Here is a 15,100-nt window from a genome sequence, read left to right as displayed (position 1 = left end):
GGAGCAAGGCCAATACACTTACTTCTGATTCCATCTCATCCATCTCCCCCAAACTTGAGTAGCAGGAAGTATAACATGATCAAGACCCTTTACTATATGATGGAGCTGCACAACAGCCCTCTGCCCATTGCTCCCTCCATGCAAAGGTGCGAGCAAGTTCACAGCAGTATCAGCCTTAATCAAAATTTTCTCACTGTGTTTAAAAATGGAGAGTGTTCAAGAGCCCTCATTCAAACACAGCTAAGCTTTAGAAAATAAAAGACTGTGGTGTTCCCTTATCATTGTAATTAGTATTTCAAGGCCAAAAAATTCCCAACCTTGGATCCAGTTCACGCTTAACATCGTAGATGCCTCACTTTTGTACTAAGAGTTGACACAGAAGAGGAAGTAAATAAAAACCTCCAGTGACACCTTTTGTTGTCATATTATTCCTCCTGATCACTTTGGATACATATATCAAACAGTTAATTCACCATAACATTAAAAAACTGTGACTAGGATAATAGAAAGTAAAGTTACAGTGAACATATTGAATGTGAAGACTCTTTTTCACCATGCTTTTTTTCCTTCTTTTTTCCTTTTTCTTTTTCCTTCTTTTTTTGTTCTGGGGGCCTAAGTATTTTCTACTCAAAACATCTCTGCTAACTTCATTTTCCACTCCTGAAACCAATTTAGAACAATGCTTTTGTTCTGTGGGCATTCCCATCCTGAAGTAGCTTTCCTCTTGTTCCTACAACAAAATTCTTCACCAGCAATGGATTACAATAGCTTTGTTATGTTTAGTAATAACATGGAATAAGCACAGCTGACTTGATTTGTGTGGACGTGGAGAAAATTATTAACCTCTCTGTAGCTTAATTTCCTTGTTGGTAAAATGTTTCTACAGGATTACTGTGAGGGTTCATCAGTTAGGATTTGCAGGATACTTGAGATTTCTGGATGGTCAGAACTACGTATATACCTTATATAAACACATATCATATATATATATGTGTGTATGTATATGTATATCTATCCACCTATCTGTATGAATGTATATATGTACATATGTATACATAAATATCACAATTAAATTGCTCTTCGATTGCTGCCATTTTCCTTTGTCTTAAATGTTGCTCATAATGTATTTTCCCTGTATAGTATAAATAAAGACTTTTCCTCACTGAAAATCACCCTTAACTCCTTTTTATCCCTTTTTAACCCCTGCATGCTCCTAGGAACCCACAGTAGAATGTTTTGCTTTGTCATATGTTTTAGCTTATGAATTAGAAAATAGCTTCCCTCTGCTCTCCCAAGCTGTTCTATTCCAGAGCTTATTGAAGCACTAAGTCTTCCGTTCTTGGCCTTGCTAAGACGACCTTTCTGAACCAGAAGTAGAACAGTTTTACAGCCACTGATGTCTTCCACATGGCACAGCCACCTTTCAAAACTGTCCTGTTAACAGACCAGCATCTCATGCAGTTTCAACACATAATTTCTTAAGAAAACAAACGCACTGAGAACACAAAATAAAATAGTTAAAAAATTCAGATTCCAAAGGTTCAACTATTAATGCATATAGACAAATCTTGTGCCAGAAAATATTTCAGTACAGTAGTAAACAGTGTATCAAAATAAAGATGAGCTGGAAAAGAAAAGAAGTAGGAGAGATCCATCTTCTACAGGCACTGATGTCTTTTTAGTGATATGAACCACTGAGTCACCAGAGTTACAAGTGTTACAGAAATGGTTTTATGTTTTTTAATAAATTACAGCCTTTAACACCTGGTAGTAACACAGAAGTACTTACAAGTTCCTTATTCATTTGACAAACAGGAAAATTTTCTTAGGTACAAGATAGAAATCTGTTTGGGAAAGAAGATAGAGTAAAAATCCCAGTATACCAATGTAGGAGCCAGATCACTGTCAAGTACTGCCAATAAGGGAGAGCAAAGCAACACATCATGGATAAGTGCTGTAATGATCAGCTTCTGGATACTGTGAAATTCATTTCAGAACTAAGTATTTTTTTATAAAACTGATTCAATTTTCTTCAAAATCTCCTAACACCCACACCCCATAGAAAAGTATAGGTCTTTCTATTTGTATTAATTTGATTCATTATGACAAAACTGTCACATCACAGTCACAATCTATAAAGAAATCTCCAAGCATGTGTTACATTTTGTACCATCCAGCAAACAAACAATAATGGAAAGAAGAAAAGATGCAAATAGATGACTGATACCACCCCCACATACTTGCTGGTTTTCTGGAAAGTGAAAACATTAAGCATAAAAGAGAAACACACAAATTTGTCTCCCACAGAATGAGTAGGTGTTCAAAGATAAATGACAAGACATAAAATAGCATCCATAAAAGCAATGAATCATCTAACTCTACAGGAATTTACCAGCATCGTGCAACTGATAAGTGGATTTGCTGTTGTTGATCATCTGGGGTAATTTCTAACAAAACATCAAACAATTCATAGGTGTATGAGGATCTCAATGGGTGTTTTTATCCACTGACAAATACGTGGAGAAATTTCTTGAAAGGCATTAGAGAAGGATGTGCTAATTTACACCTGCCTCTCTTCTTCCATAGTGCTCTGTTCTTTGGCCTTTGAAGACTAACATAAAATCTTGAGAAATCAATGGAAAGGCTCTCCCATTTCAATGGGATTTAGAACATATCCTGAAGAAAGTTTTGTAGCATGGTTAAGGTATTTTCAGTTAGAGGAAGACGGAGAGTAGTATTCATTCAACTCTCAGAGCTGTGAATTAGCAATATGAAATTATGTTGCTATCATCACCCATGCGTATAATACAATGCTAAAATATACACTTTGTCTCTTACAGTTCTTTACAGTGTGTTAGAAGAACAATTAAAACAACATTTGAAAAGACAACATTGCAGTATAAATTTCTCCATTGTTTTTCACTAGCAAAAGAAACAAAGCAAATCTAAGATATGACATTTATTGTCAAGATGGGAGGCAACTTGGAGTCCAAGCTGACTATAGATTCCTTTACTAATTGAATTGTTTGCGCAAGAACAACTTTCTTGCAAAGGAATGCAAATACATGAGTGATTACTGACTGTTGATTACTTCAGCCATGTCTAAGGGGCAAATATATAGATATGTTTCTTTATTCAGAAGCAGAACAGGTCTCCAGAGGACCTATACCTACACACAGATTGCTGAAAGCATAACAGTCACATTGACAGCCACAACACTGGAATTCTTTCTATTTCAGTAGTGGTGGATACAAGTTTCCATGACGAAGTCTGTAATTGTCAGGCAAGATTCTGCTGAGGATCCTGCTCCTCTCTGACGGAAGTACATATCCTTAAACTATTTACCTTACAGCTGGTGACACTACTGTGGGTGTCAAAGAAGATGCCTACAGTGGCTTAATAGCACACCATAAACACTTGAAGCCTAAAAAAAAAAAATGCAAAAGCAAGGTAATAGCATTGCATATATGAAGAAGTCTTAGCAGCCTGACAAACCTGCTGGTTCAATTTTTAGATGTTTTTTTGCTTTGGGGAATTGCTGTCTTTTACACACACTGTTTTGCCTTCTACTCTTTACATGATATATTATAATACTTGTCAAATGTTATACCTTTTCACAGTGATCTTCTGGAAGGGCTAATTCTATTTTAAAGGCAGAATTATATGGCAGAAGGCCCAGTTTCTCTAAGGCCTCAATTTTTCTGCTGAGGGTTACTGAGCCACACATGAGCAGTTCATGTGCACATGAACACTTCTACAATTCCTCCTGTGAAATCAGATCAGTTTCTGTGTTTGCAATGACATTTGAGACAGCCTGACTGGCAAGATTTCCAAAACTGTTATTGAATGTTCTAAGCTTCACAGAAATTTCTGGAGTTGTCTCTGAGTAACAGAGCAGAAAATTAAATAGAAGAGGCCACCCTGAGTTTTTACAATTGAACTATGCAAGGGGTACAGAATATGTGCAAAAGTAAATGAAGTTCAGTTTACAGTGTATTTATGGTATCTTAAATTTCTGCAACTTAACAGAAGTGATTCATAAGATAAAATATGTCGCAATATCATCAGATGACAGACTTCTTACTTCATCATCATTATATATATATGTGGGATTGGACCGGTAATACTGATTCAAAACTGATGTGAAATTCCACAATTCATTCAGAGCTTTGTGTCAACGCTTGACAGGATTACGTCTCTGAGGATGTTAGTATTGCAGGGAGCTCATAAAAGCCCATCGAACTCATGACTCCTCTTAAAAAAGTCCGCATGTTAAAGGAAACTAATTATTCTCCAGGAGTGGATTTCATCCCTCTGCACAAGAAACTCACTCAAGGCCTTCACATTTCTCAAGTCCCAGTTAGACCCTTAGAGGAAGGCAGAAGTGGTGCTAAATGATGTAAAAAAGATGGCACAGATCCACTAAACAGAGGAGGATTTTATTTCCTGTGAACATTACAACTGGAGAGCGAGTAAGCTGATCTAACCAAACATGTTTTTGTCACAGGAACTTGTATGCTCAGGCTCACTCAAGTGAACTCACATGGGCATGCATGTGTGTGTACTCATGCCTGCAAATAAGAGCCAAAACATCACACAACTGTTGTTGCAAGTCTGAATTAAAAACACAAGCAGAAAAAAAAGGAAAAAAATATGCCCTGTTTATAAATTAGCCCTACTGTGACAAAATAAAATAATTGTAAAAACTGTCAGAGCATTCCTCTTCCTCCTGACCAATACTAGCCCTTGGGAACTCCAACACAATTTAAATTACTTATCCATGAGAAGAAAGGAATGATACATGAGAACTTCATACTTCGAATACAGTATCTAAATCAATGTATAAGAGATTATGGTTTTGCTCTAATCTAATATAATCAGAAGTGTGATCTTTTTTTCTTTTGATGAAGAATCTTGTAAGAGGGAAAAAAAAAAAGAAAACTCAATGCTGAGAAAGCACCAGTGAAGAACAAGTCACCCTTTATGACATTTCATTTCTTAGCAGCTTGAGAGATTAATGCTCTCTTCTGCAGCTCATGCATTACTATTCCTAGCTATCCAGAAATGAAAAATCGTGTACTCAACTCATTCTTTACTGCATAAATGTTATACAAAGAGAAAGGAAATTTGCATTTAGGTCTTCTTTTCTGTTAAAATATTACAGACTTGATAACATTAGGGTGAGAAATACTTTAGTGCCTGTGCACTTTCATATTCAGGATCACTGAAACAGCATAATATATTCTAATTACAAGGTAGGAAATGAGAGACTTAAATTATATTAAATTATGTAGGGGCTACACCGATTTGAAAAGTCTTGTCATATCTACATTACATAGAAAATCTAATGATACATCCTTCCATACCCAGAATCACTGAGGGCAGAACTGCCCAACTTATCAGCAGCTGACAACTGAGGAAGAAAATAATGTTGCCAGTAGCTTTTTATGGTAACCGAACATCAGAGACAAAGGCTATTACAAGGACATTTTAGTGCAAAGAGCTGTTCAAACACATGCAGTAAACACTATTGTGCTACTAGTATACATAGCACATCCACATTTTGGTGAGGAATGGCTTGTTGGGTGGATAATAGGGTTCAGTTATGCGTCCCCTTGAAATGGACAACTTTGTCCTGTCAGAGAAATGAGTGAAATCTGAGCTTGACAAAATAAGCTGTTATAGAGATGAGATTGCCATTGATTAATTTATTACTGGAATCAACAATCTAAAGCTGAATTTACTTGATCTGAGTGTTGGGTCAGGAAGGTAAAGTGGTTCCATATTCAACAGTATCAAGAAAGACACCTGAGTTCTCATAGGACCCACTCTGCAGCATTCTTCTTTTCTTCTACAATAGCTTTTATACCCATACAAGAAATTCCTGGCATACATTTTCAGAAAAGCCAACACTTCCATTGATATGTTATGTTGTTGCAAGACAAAGAAACTCCTCAGTTTTTTATGGTTTTATTTAGCTTTCATACAATGAGCTACTCAGATGTTCTACTGAATATTGGCCAGACCAAACAAGAAATTTAATTAATTTCTAAGGATGGAAACAGAAACCTGATTGAAGATTTCTAAGGAATATCAGTTTTAGTATTATTTCAGAAGAGAAGCCTCTAAAAAGATGTTTCTCTAGGTCTGGAGATTGCAGTGTGAAAGAAATACAAAGTTTTTCAGATACAGGTTTTATCACATCCATCTACATAAGAGAGTTTCATCCAGTAGTAACTAAACATTACTTGAGTTAGAAGAGGGTGTCCATGGGAAGCTTGTCCTCCAAGATTCTCCCACAGGAAGATTTCACAAGCGTGAAAGTGGAAGAAAATAAGATACTAAAGTTATTTGGAAGAGCCAATTCCCCTTCAGACTACCACAGCCATGGTAATAACATGGATAGAGAGGGGTCATCTGTCTCTCTCCCCCTCCCTCCTGACTTAAAACCCATCCTACTGCAAAGACGCTCAAAGATTTGTAGGAGGTTGTTGGTCTTAACATAATTTTGTATTCTAGAAATTAAAGATACCCTCCTGCACATTTTTTTAAACTCTCCAGCTTAGATTAAACCTTGGATGAGACAGAAAAAAAAGAAATTTTACCAAAAGGGGAAAGGCAGAAAAAATACCAACTTTCATCCAGCTTAACTTCATTTCATTGCTCTTAGTATATACCATAAAAGTAAGCTAGCTGGTTAGCACCAGAAATCTGTTCTTCTCGTGCACTAATTTCTACCCTTGTAACAATGAAGATGACAGCTGGTGTTTACTAGACTGTAATTCCCACTTATCTCACCAGGGCTCATCTCACAAGTTGAATTTGGCCAGTTCAACTAACGAAGTACCAAATGTGTGTATTGACCTCCAGCTTTCTGCTTCAGCAGCTGTTTTAAATCTGGGTCTGTAAAATTGTAAGTGTGAGTACCTTCTTTGTGAATTACACACTTTGTAGGGGCAAGCACTGGGATTTTTTATATAAATATATATTTATTCCTGGTTCTAATAAGTTAAAAATTACATGCGATATCAATTATTTTCTACAATGTCATAGGTTTGGTCATTGCCCATCCATTTTTAACTAGGATTTACTCACCCACATTTTCATTCCTAGATATGCTACTTCTCTTCACATGATAAAAATGGAATTTTAAATTCAGATTTTCAAAAAACTGATGTCGAGCCTCATATTTCATAAAGGTTTTTCACACTCAGAATTCACAAGTTCTGTTAGCTATTGTGCCATGCAACAGCATAATATTGAAGAAAACATGTCAAAGTTTTCAACCAGTTGTGCTAAACTGCTGAAGGACTGTGCCTAGAAAAGAAGCTATTGTACTTCCTGCACTACTGTGTAATAAATGTCTAAGAAGTTTGTGCTAATTTTGTTAATGTTCCATAATTATGAAGGGAAACAGAACCATTCAACAAATTAAGAGCACTTACTAGTTTTCCAGCTATAACTTGTACTATAGGTGGGTCTATAGTAGATTTCTTTTTATTTCTATAGAAATAGAAAGAAATTAAGAAGGGGAAAGGAGAGATAAGATGTACAACAGAATAAATAGCAAAAAAAAGCATATTTTATTTCTCTTGGCATGTTACTGCTAAGGAACAACCATCTTTTGGAATACAATTTTCCAGTTTCCTTTCGGAATGTGGTGAATCTCCCAGGAACTTCAATGGTGCTTCCTGACAAGATTCCCCGTGATTTTACTAAACATCTGGCCTCTGTGGTATGCAATTATATTGCTCTTTTCTCTTCACGCTGACCTCCAAGTTCAACTGCCTCTGACATGAGCAGCAGGAGAGAGCAAGCAGCTCAGTATCGTGTGAAAAGAAAATCATGAAGCTGGAAGTTGAATGTAAAATCATTATCGGGGCAAATGGAAACACTGGAGGGTAGCTCAGCATACAACCTAGCAGAAAAACACTGCACAGAGACTGAACAGTGCCAGCCGTGCTGTTTATTCATCAGTCTTCTAATGTATGGATGGAGCAAAATGCCCTCATAAAGCCTTATCTTCTGAATTCTCTTGTGAAATTACACTTACACTTAGTAATAGGGCACTGCAAAACAAAGACAGGAGGCAGGGGCTTTGGATTAGGTCAAAGAATGTAAAGCTAATTGAAGGCAGGTTGCTCACTGATAGCTTTTATGTCTAAAGAATGATGATGGGGAGGAACAGTTTATTTGTTTTGGCTCAAAAATATATGCTAGAGGCCTCATTCTGTCAGAGACGTGCACTTGTTAAGTGTTCTCTGTGATTAGGAGATTAACCCATATAATATAACAGCGGCAGGTATACTTCTATCCAGCAACCCCCTCCCCAAGATGAATTACACCCACACCATGTTAATCTTCCTCTGTGGAGGGGGAGCAGGAAACATAGACCATTACTAAGACTTGCAGCAGAAGGAATGATGCATTTGATATGCATAACATCAGGTGCACAGAAAGGGCACATCTTTGTAATACTGCCCCAAGGGTGAAAATTGGACAACCAGTGTCATCATTAATCTTGCAGCACTGTCTAAAATGGTACAGTCATTTAGTCCAACAAAGCCCTTCTTAACAGCCAGGATACATATTTGATTTTGATCCAGTGACAAATGTCTTTTGATGGCTTTCTGGCAGGCCAGTAACTTGCTGGATTAAGTATCTTATGAGATAGCTGAACACAAGAATCACTATAGAGGGATCGGAGTTTCAAACCCTTTCTGATAAGGACAGTAATTTTTTTTAAAAGACACATTTGCAGAGAACTGTCTTTGGAGTCTACTGTGTAGCACCAATATTTATTCATACTCCTGTAATTCTATTAATAAATGAAGAATATGCAATCACTGTAGTTTCTTGCATGTAATTCAGTCAGTGTTTAAAAATTAGTCTTATACTAAGTTTTCAATTCAGTGCTCTGTTTGTGTAGCATTGAGAAACCAGACATCAGGTGGGTACTGAAATCTCTCCAGCTTTTGAATAATGAAAACAATATTAAAGAAAGCATAACCTTTTCTCCACTAAATCATCCTTTGAACATTAGGAATCTGTTCACAGGAGTTAATTAGGTTATGCACATGCCAATGCAAATGTTCTAGCCTTTAATCTTTAAAAAATATTTGGAAAGGGCTTTTTTCTCTCCATGTAGAATTTATTTATGTAATTTATCACCACAGACCCAGCATGGCCATACATTACAACTCTTTGTTTGCTCCTGTTGAAACGTATACTACTTCCAGAAAAAAAACAGCATCAGTGAAAACAGAGACATAAAATGGGATTAAAATAGGAGTTTTGCAAATATTTCAGATGGTTTCATAAAAGCTCATGTTCCATTAACTACAGGTCTGTGGAATAGACAGCTCAGAATATGGCAGAAAACTGCATGCATTTTATTTGCCTATTTACTCAACAGTTTGAATAGGAATAAGTACTTACCGTGGTAACCCTTGTGTGACATGGAGACAGAGAACTTTTTTTTAACACAGATGCTACTCATAAGGTATGTGGGTTGTGGATTTACACACTGCCCTATTCATGACCAGTGAGAATGACACCATCTTACCCTCAGTGAGCTATGTCTTGAAAACCATACTTCTGGAAAAGAACATTATTTATGTTACATATGAATAGTTACAGTTTGTGTGTTTAAGATGTGAATGCCTCTTTTTGGTTGTGCACTCACTGGAACACATAACATATCCTTACCACCTTCAATGCTCTGGGAGGTAATGTTGGACTTAATGACTGGGAATGTGGGATAGCCTTGTGAACATCACAAATGGGACTTTTATTCATTTTCCATAATGAATGGAGAATGTATAAAGCCACTGCACATGCAGACAGTCTTATGAATCCAGAAAAGTTCAGAAATGGAGTGGTATAACTGGAAACAGATTATTAGGTGCTTATGCACACTAAAACTTAGCAGAGGGCTATTTTTTAAAGTGGGTACATTTTTGAATTAGGAGAGAAAGAACTTGACTGAATACATGTTCATGTCCTTTTTACAGTTGTGCATCCACTTGGGTGGTTGTGCAAATAAACATATGTAGAACCTAACTTCAACATTGAACCCATTAGTATTGAGCTGAACTTATAGTTTCCAAGGAGAGAATTACTCATAAGAGCAGATATTTGTTAACTCTGTATATGCTCCCTCTTATCAGCCAGCTGTTGATATTTTCTTGTCTCCCTCAAACACCACTTACTTTTCCCACATAAATCTGCATAGTCCTTTATCGTACATTTGCTATCTATGGAAAGCAGATAACCATTCCTCAGCTGGTCTCACTTTGTATGGATCCCAATGACTATTCCTCCCTAGAAAGCTTTTTAAATGCTGTCATGTAGGGACTCCCTCCCAAGGAGTCTTACAGGAGGCAGGTGTTATTCCACATTATTTTGTTCAAGAAGAAGGAAGGAAAATGTAGCTATCTACTTCTCATCATGGGGACAGGATGGATAAATATGGAAGCGGAGTCTTTAGGTTAGGAACCAGTCTTCCAGGGGCTTGAAAGAAATTCCTTATGAAGGATCCACCACTACTCTGTAGGACCTGTTTGATGACAGATCTAACTCACTGGAGGCCACATCATCCTGCAAAACTCTAGAAATGAAACACTTCAAAATGCAAACAGACATGACAGTACAAGGGTTTGTTGTGAATGTGCAGTGTGGTACACATGCAAATAATTAGCAGAGAGTTATTTAAAGTGTATGTTCCTTGGTTTGTGACCATCTGTTTTGTTCAGCATTGGAAAAAGGTTTAGGGCTGTGAAAAATGAGAGGATGCCTTGATCCATCAAAAGGGTGCTATTCATAGAAGCTTCCTAACACAATAACAAATAACAATGATATAACCCTGCAACGTGTCCTGCTACCTAGAGTACCATTTTGTTTCCACACAAACCATTTGTTGCAATTTGCTTAAACTAGGAAATTACAGAACACAGCATGGAGATAAGGCAATTTCCCCTACGACCTCATTACTTCAAGAAGTGCCACATATTACTGCCAACTTGTTTATGTTGCATTAACAGTTTTTAACCTCTTTCCTAGGAAAAAAGCCATATTAAAATTTAATACCTTGGGAAGTTTCCTGGCAATGCCTAGATAAAGAGGATATTCCCTTTAATTACTCTGAGGGGTGTCCTAGAAAGGTATCCCTTCTAACCCGGGCACGTCTGAACAGCTTCCTGTTGGAAACAGGCAAAGAATAGTAGAGACAGAGAGGGAGCAAGTGAAGAGAGGTGATGAGTGCAAGCTTGCCTTTCTGATTTGCTGGGTTGTTTGCTCAGCCAAACAGTGTGGATTATCAGATAAACTATTGTAAACCATTGCCATTTTTCTAATGTAAATGAAACCACTCAGAGTGGGATGCCTACATACGTTCAAAAACACATGATGCTAAATAATTATTCTGCAGATCCATTTGCACAAGAAAGCAAATAGCTCTTCCATTACCATTCTTCAAGGCATAAGAAGAGCCCAGCCAAGACCAGCCAAACATGTTTTAGGGAGGTTGTGCATGTAAGAGAAAAATGGTTCAGTGATGAGTAATAGGAGAAGAAAAAGGTGTGAAAGACTTCTAATGTTACAGTGCTGGCTGGCTTTGATAAATTGCCACAGAGAACAGGCAAGAGTAAATATCAGAATTAAGAATCTGCTGTTTCTCCAGGGGTTATGCTAATGACCCCACCCCAGCTCCTGCTGGAATCAAACCTCAAAGCTATTAACTCGTCCAGTTGACTGAAAAAATCCTGCCCCAAAGAATATTTTAATTTTTCATAATGTCTACAAGATGCCTAAAAAAACTCAAACAGCCAAGTCTTTATTCTAACATCCATGGAAAGCTTCTATTTGAGTGGCTATGTGACTGATGCAGTGTATTGAAGCCTCGGGGGAAAAATATCAAGACTAAATACGGTTTCATCAGTTTCTAAAATGCAGCCACATTTCTAGGAAAATGTATACATCACACTCTACTAAAAATTACCTATTTCCCATGTTTTTCATGTACAAGCAATAGGTGGCTGGTTTAACAGAAGTAAAGATTAATATTAGTCATAAGAACACATAAACTAAATACTACTTCTTTAAAAACTACCCTTTAAATCTCATTAGTTCAATCTGACACTGAAAGAGCCCTGATTTAGAAATGATTTACACTGCACAGATTGTTTGTCCAGATTTAGAGTTCTTTTATGAAATGAAAAACGTGAAGACGAATTTAATATTTCTCAAATGAATAGGCATGGGGCTTGAAATCTTCCTTTGACAGAAGTAACTGCATTTTGTTTCAGTGTTAATAAATTCACTTTTGTAAGATTGTGGGGTTTTTTTCTGAGATTCATTCCTAGTTACTGCCCATCAGTCTCTGTGTAAAGCTATCTCCTCCATCAGAAAAAAGTAACACAACCAGCCAAAGAACGAATATATAGGATTAGTACATTATGAAGAATAAAGAGCAGCTTTCAGCTCTCTGTCATGGATGGTATTTATCACATTTCTCCCTACCCAGCTCCTAACAACGCTGAGGAGATAAAGTAGGCTGGATGCATTTTTCCTGTATAGTGTGTTTTACAACAACAATAACAGTAAGAAGACTGGGAGATGATGCATGTATTTTTCTTCTTCCCAGTTTTTATTTTTCTTAGAAAGAAAAAAAATACTTTACAAAAAGTAGGCTTAGACTTTTCTGTCTGTTATGCTAATATATTCATAGAAAAAGCTGGTGCTAAGGGCGGTTCTCCAATTAAGACAAATGAGGCACATTGAATTTCTCCCTCAGGGCACAGCAGGGGTGCTGGCAAAATCTACTTTATTCTTTCTGTCAGGGCTGAACTGGAAACAAAAGCATGAAAATTCAACACATCCACTTACAGAATAATAAAGGCTGTTGTTTAAAGCGTGAAGAGTTTTGGCACCCTTCTGGGGCCTTATGCAAATCATTCTTCCTCTCAACTGCTACCAAACCATCGGTCTTGGAAATTAAAGATGTACTTGGTCGGTTAACAGCTGAAAAGAGAAGAGCAGCCTGAAAGTCAATTAGATTTGTATTAAGCAAATAAATCAGGTCTGACTGATATTGGCTAAACTAAAATGCATTATTATGGTCTGACAGTAATTCTAATTTGATTGACAAATGTATGTAGTGTATTATTAAGCTAAATGAAAGATGAGAATAATCCTATTATTTTTTTTTAGACCTGCTCTCAAGCAAATAGCCTCCCCCTCCCCCAAAACACAGTGAAGACCACCAATGTAGTATTGTTATCTACAGTACGGTTAAAAAAACCCAGAAGTGTATTTTATGAGATAGTAAAATAATTAAGACAGAGTATGACCTTTAGAAGATGACATTTTCGTACGGATTTTTTGTGTGTCTTCCTAAATACAGAAATGTATGAGGTTAAGGTAATTTTTTTTGTTCTTTGTGTCTCCTCCTTACAGAAAACCTTATCCTGAAAGTGATGGTGGTGTATATCATATGCTAGTAAAAATGCTAGCACCTTGCTTGGAGTGGTACTGTTACCAGCCATAACACCAACTGTAACAACAGCAGCAAATTTTAGGGAAAACAAAAAAGCTTAGCTCATATGATGTTAATAAGAACAATGTTGCTATTAATCAAATACATTTTTATTTCCATTCTTGAGGTAAACAAGCCAAGCACCATCGCAACTAACAGAACCTGTGCAATTAAGAAAAATGCGCAAATCCAGCCTTATAGGATGGTATATGCAACAGTATGTGAACATAATTTAGACAGACAACCATCCTTTACACTTATACAGAACAGGATTTGTAGTGTAAATGACTCTATAGGTGGCTCACTGCCTATGCTTGTGTGCTAACACCCAGTCTGCATGCTCCTGCCAAGGGTTTCCTTTCAGAAGCAAGGCACGTGCACACATACTTGTGCAGTTGTAGAAGTCTGACAGTCAGAGCTTTATCATCCTTTCTACTTCCTGAACATAAATTATTAATGCTGTACATCGTTTGTTTTTCCTGTGAAAGGGAAAGATACCACACTGCACTAATACGGTCAGGAGCCAGGATCTGCCTGTCAAAATACAGCACAAAACCTGTAGTGTTAGCGTTAACTTTAAGACTATATACTTCAAAAGCATCATGGTAACCAATAAAACAGTGGTGGAGTGCTTTATATAACTGGCACACCAATAAGTGTGCAGTTTTGGTCACTACTTTTTGTGTTTAGGTTTCATATATTTGAAGGCTATCACAGGATTTTAGTAAGGAAAACATGTGAAATACCTCTTTGCCTCAAGCTTTTCTGCATTCATAGTTTTGTGGAATCCTGTTTTTTAGAGATAACATATGGAAAACAGAAAACCACTGCGAGTAAGTAAATGTGGTGGTACAGAGGGGAGTGGAAAAGGATTTTGTAAATGCTTTTTAAACTCCAAATTCAAGGCTAGAGCTGGCAGAATACTTCCAGAAAGTATTCATAAACATATGCCGGAATAAAAATAATGTATCTACTTTGATGGCGTTCAGAGATGTTTTTATTTGTTTTCCATAAACATTTGTACAAGTGATTTTTTTTATTTTATTTTCAAGAATGTTAATTGAAAGTAAAGAGCTGGGCAATAGCCATGCAAATCATTGAAGTAAAGGGTTTTTTTTTCCTGAATTGAACAGGAAACCTTCTCTAGACTAAAAAAAAATTGTAAAAAAAATGGCTGTTTGTTAAAAAATTTTTATAAACTTGCTGTGCCTCTGACTCTGCTTAAAATCCTTGCACCCCACCTTTTTCATCTGATATGCTTTATTATGGGATATCATTATTGTAGAATAAAATGGTTTATGATTTTAAAGTGCTAAACAAAAGTTTCCTTTTTTTCTTCCACCTTGAAAAAGGCTTCTTATTCCTCAGCTTCAGGATTTTAGAACCACAGGGTCAGGAGTTAATGCTGGTAGGGAGGAATTTTGGGAGGTGCCCCCGAGCTGCCCCCTCTCCAGGCTGAACCAGCCCTGGTCCTCCAGCCTCTCCTCACAGGGCAGGTGTTCCAGCCCTGACCATCTCAGTAGCCCTCTGCTTGAAATCCCCCTAAACTACCACATCTCCCTGATC

This window comes from Pygoscelis adeliae, unplaced genomic scaffold (genome assembly GCF_000699105.1).
Source record: "Pygoscelis adeliae isolate BGI_AS28 unplaced genomic scaffold, ASM69910v1 Scaffold83, whole genome shotgun sequence".
Lineage (NCBI taxonomy): Eukaryota > Metazoa > Chordata > Aves > Sphenisciformes > Spheniscidae > Pygoscelis > Pygoscelis adeliae.
The sequence above is the reverse complement of the archived record's forward strand: the minus strand, read 5'-3'. Positions refer to the sequence as shown.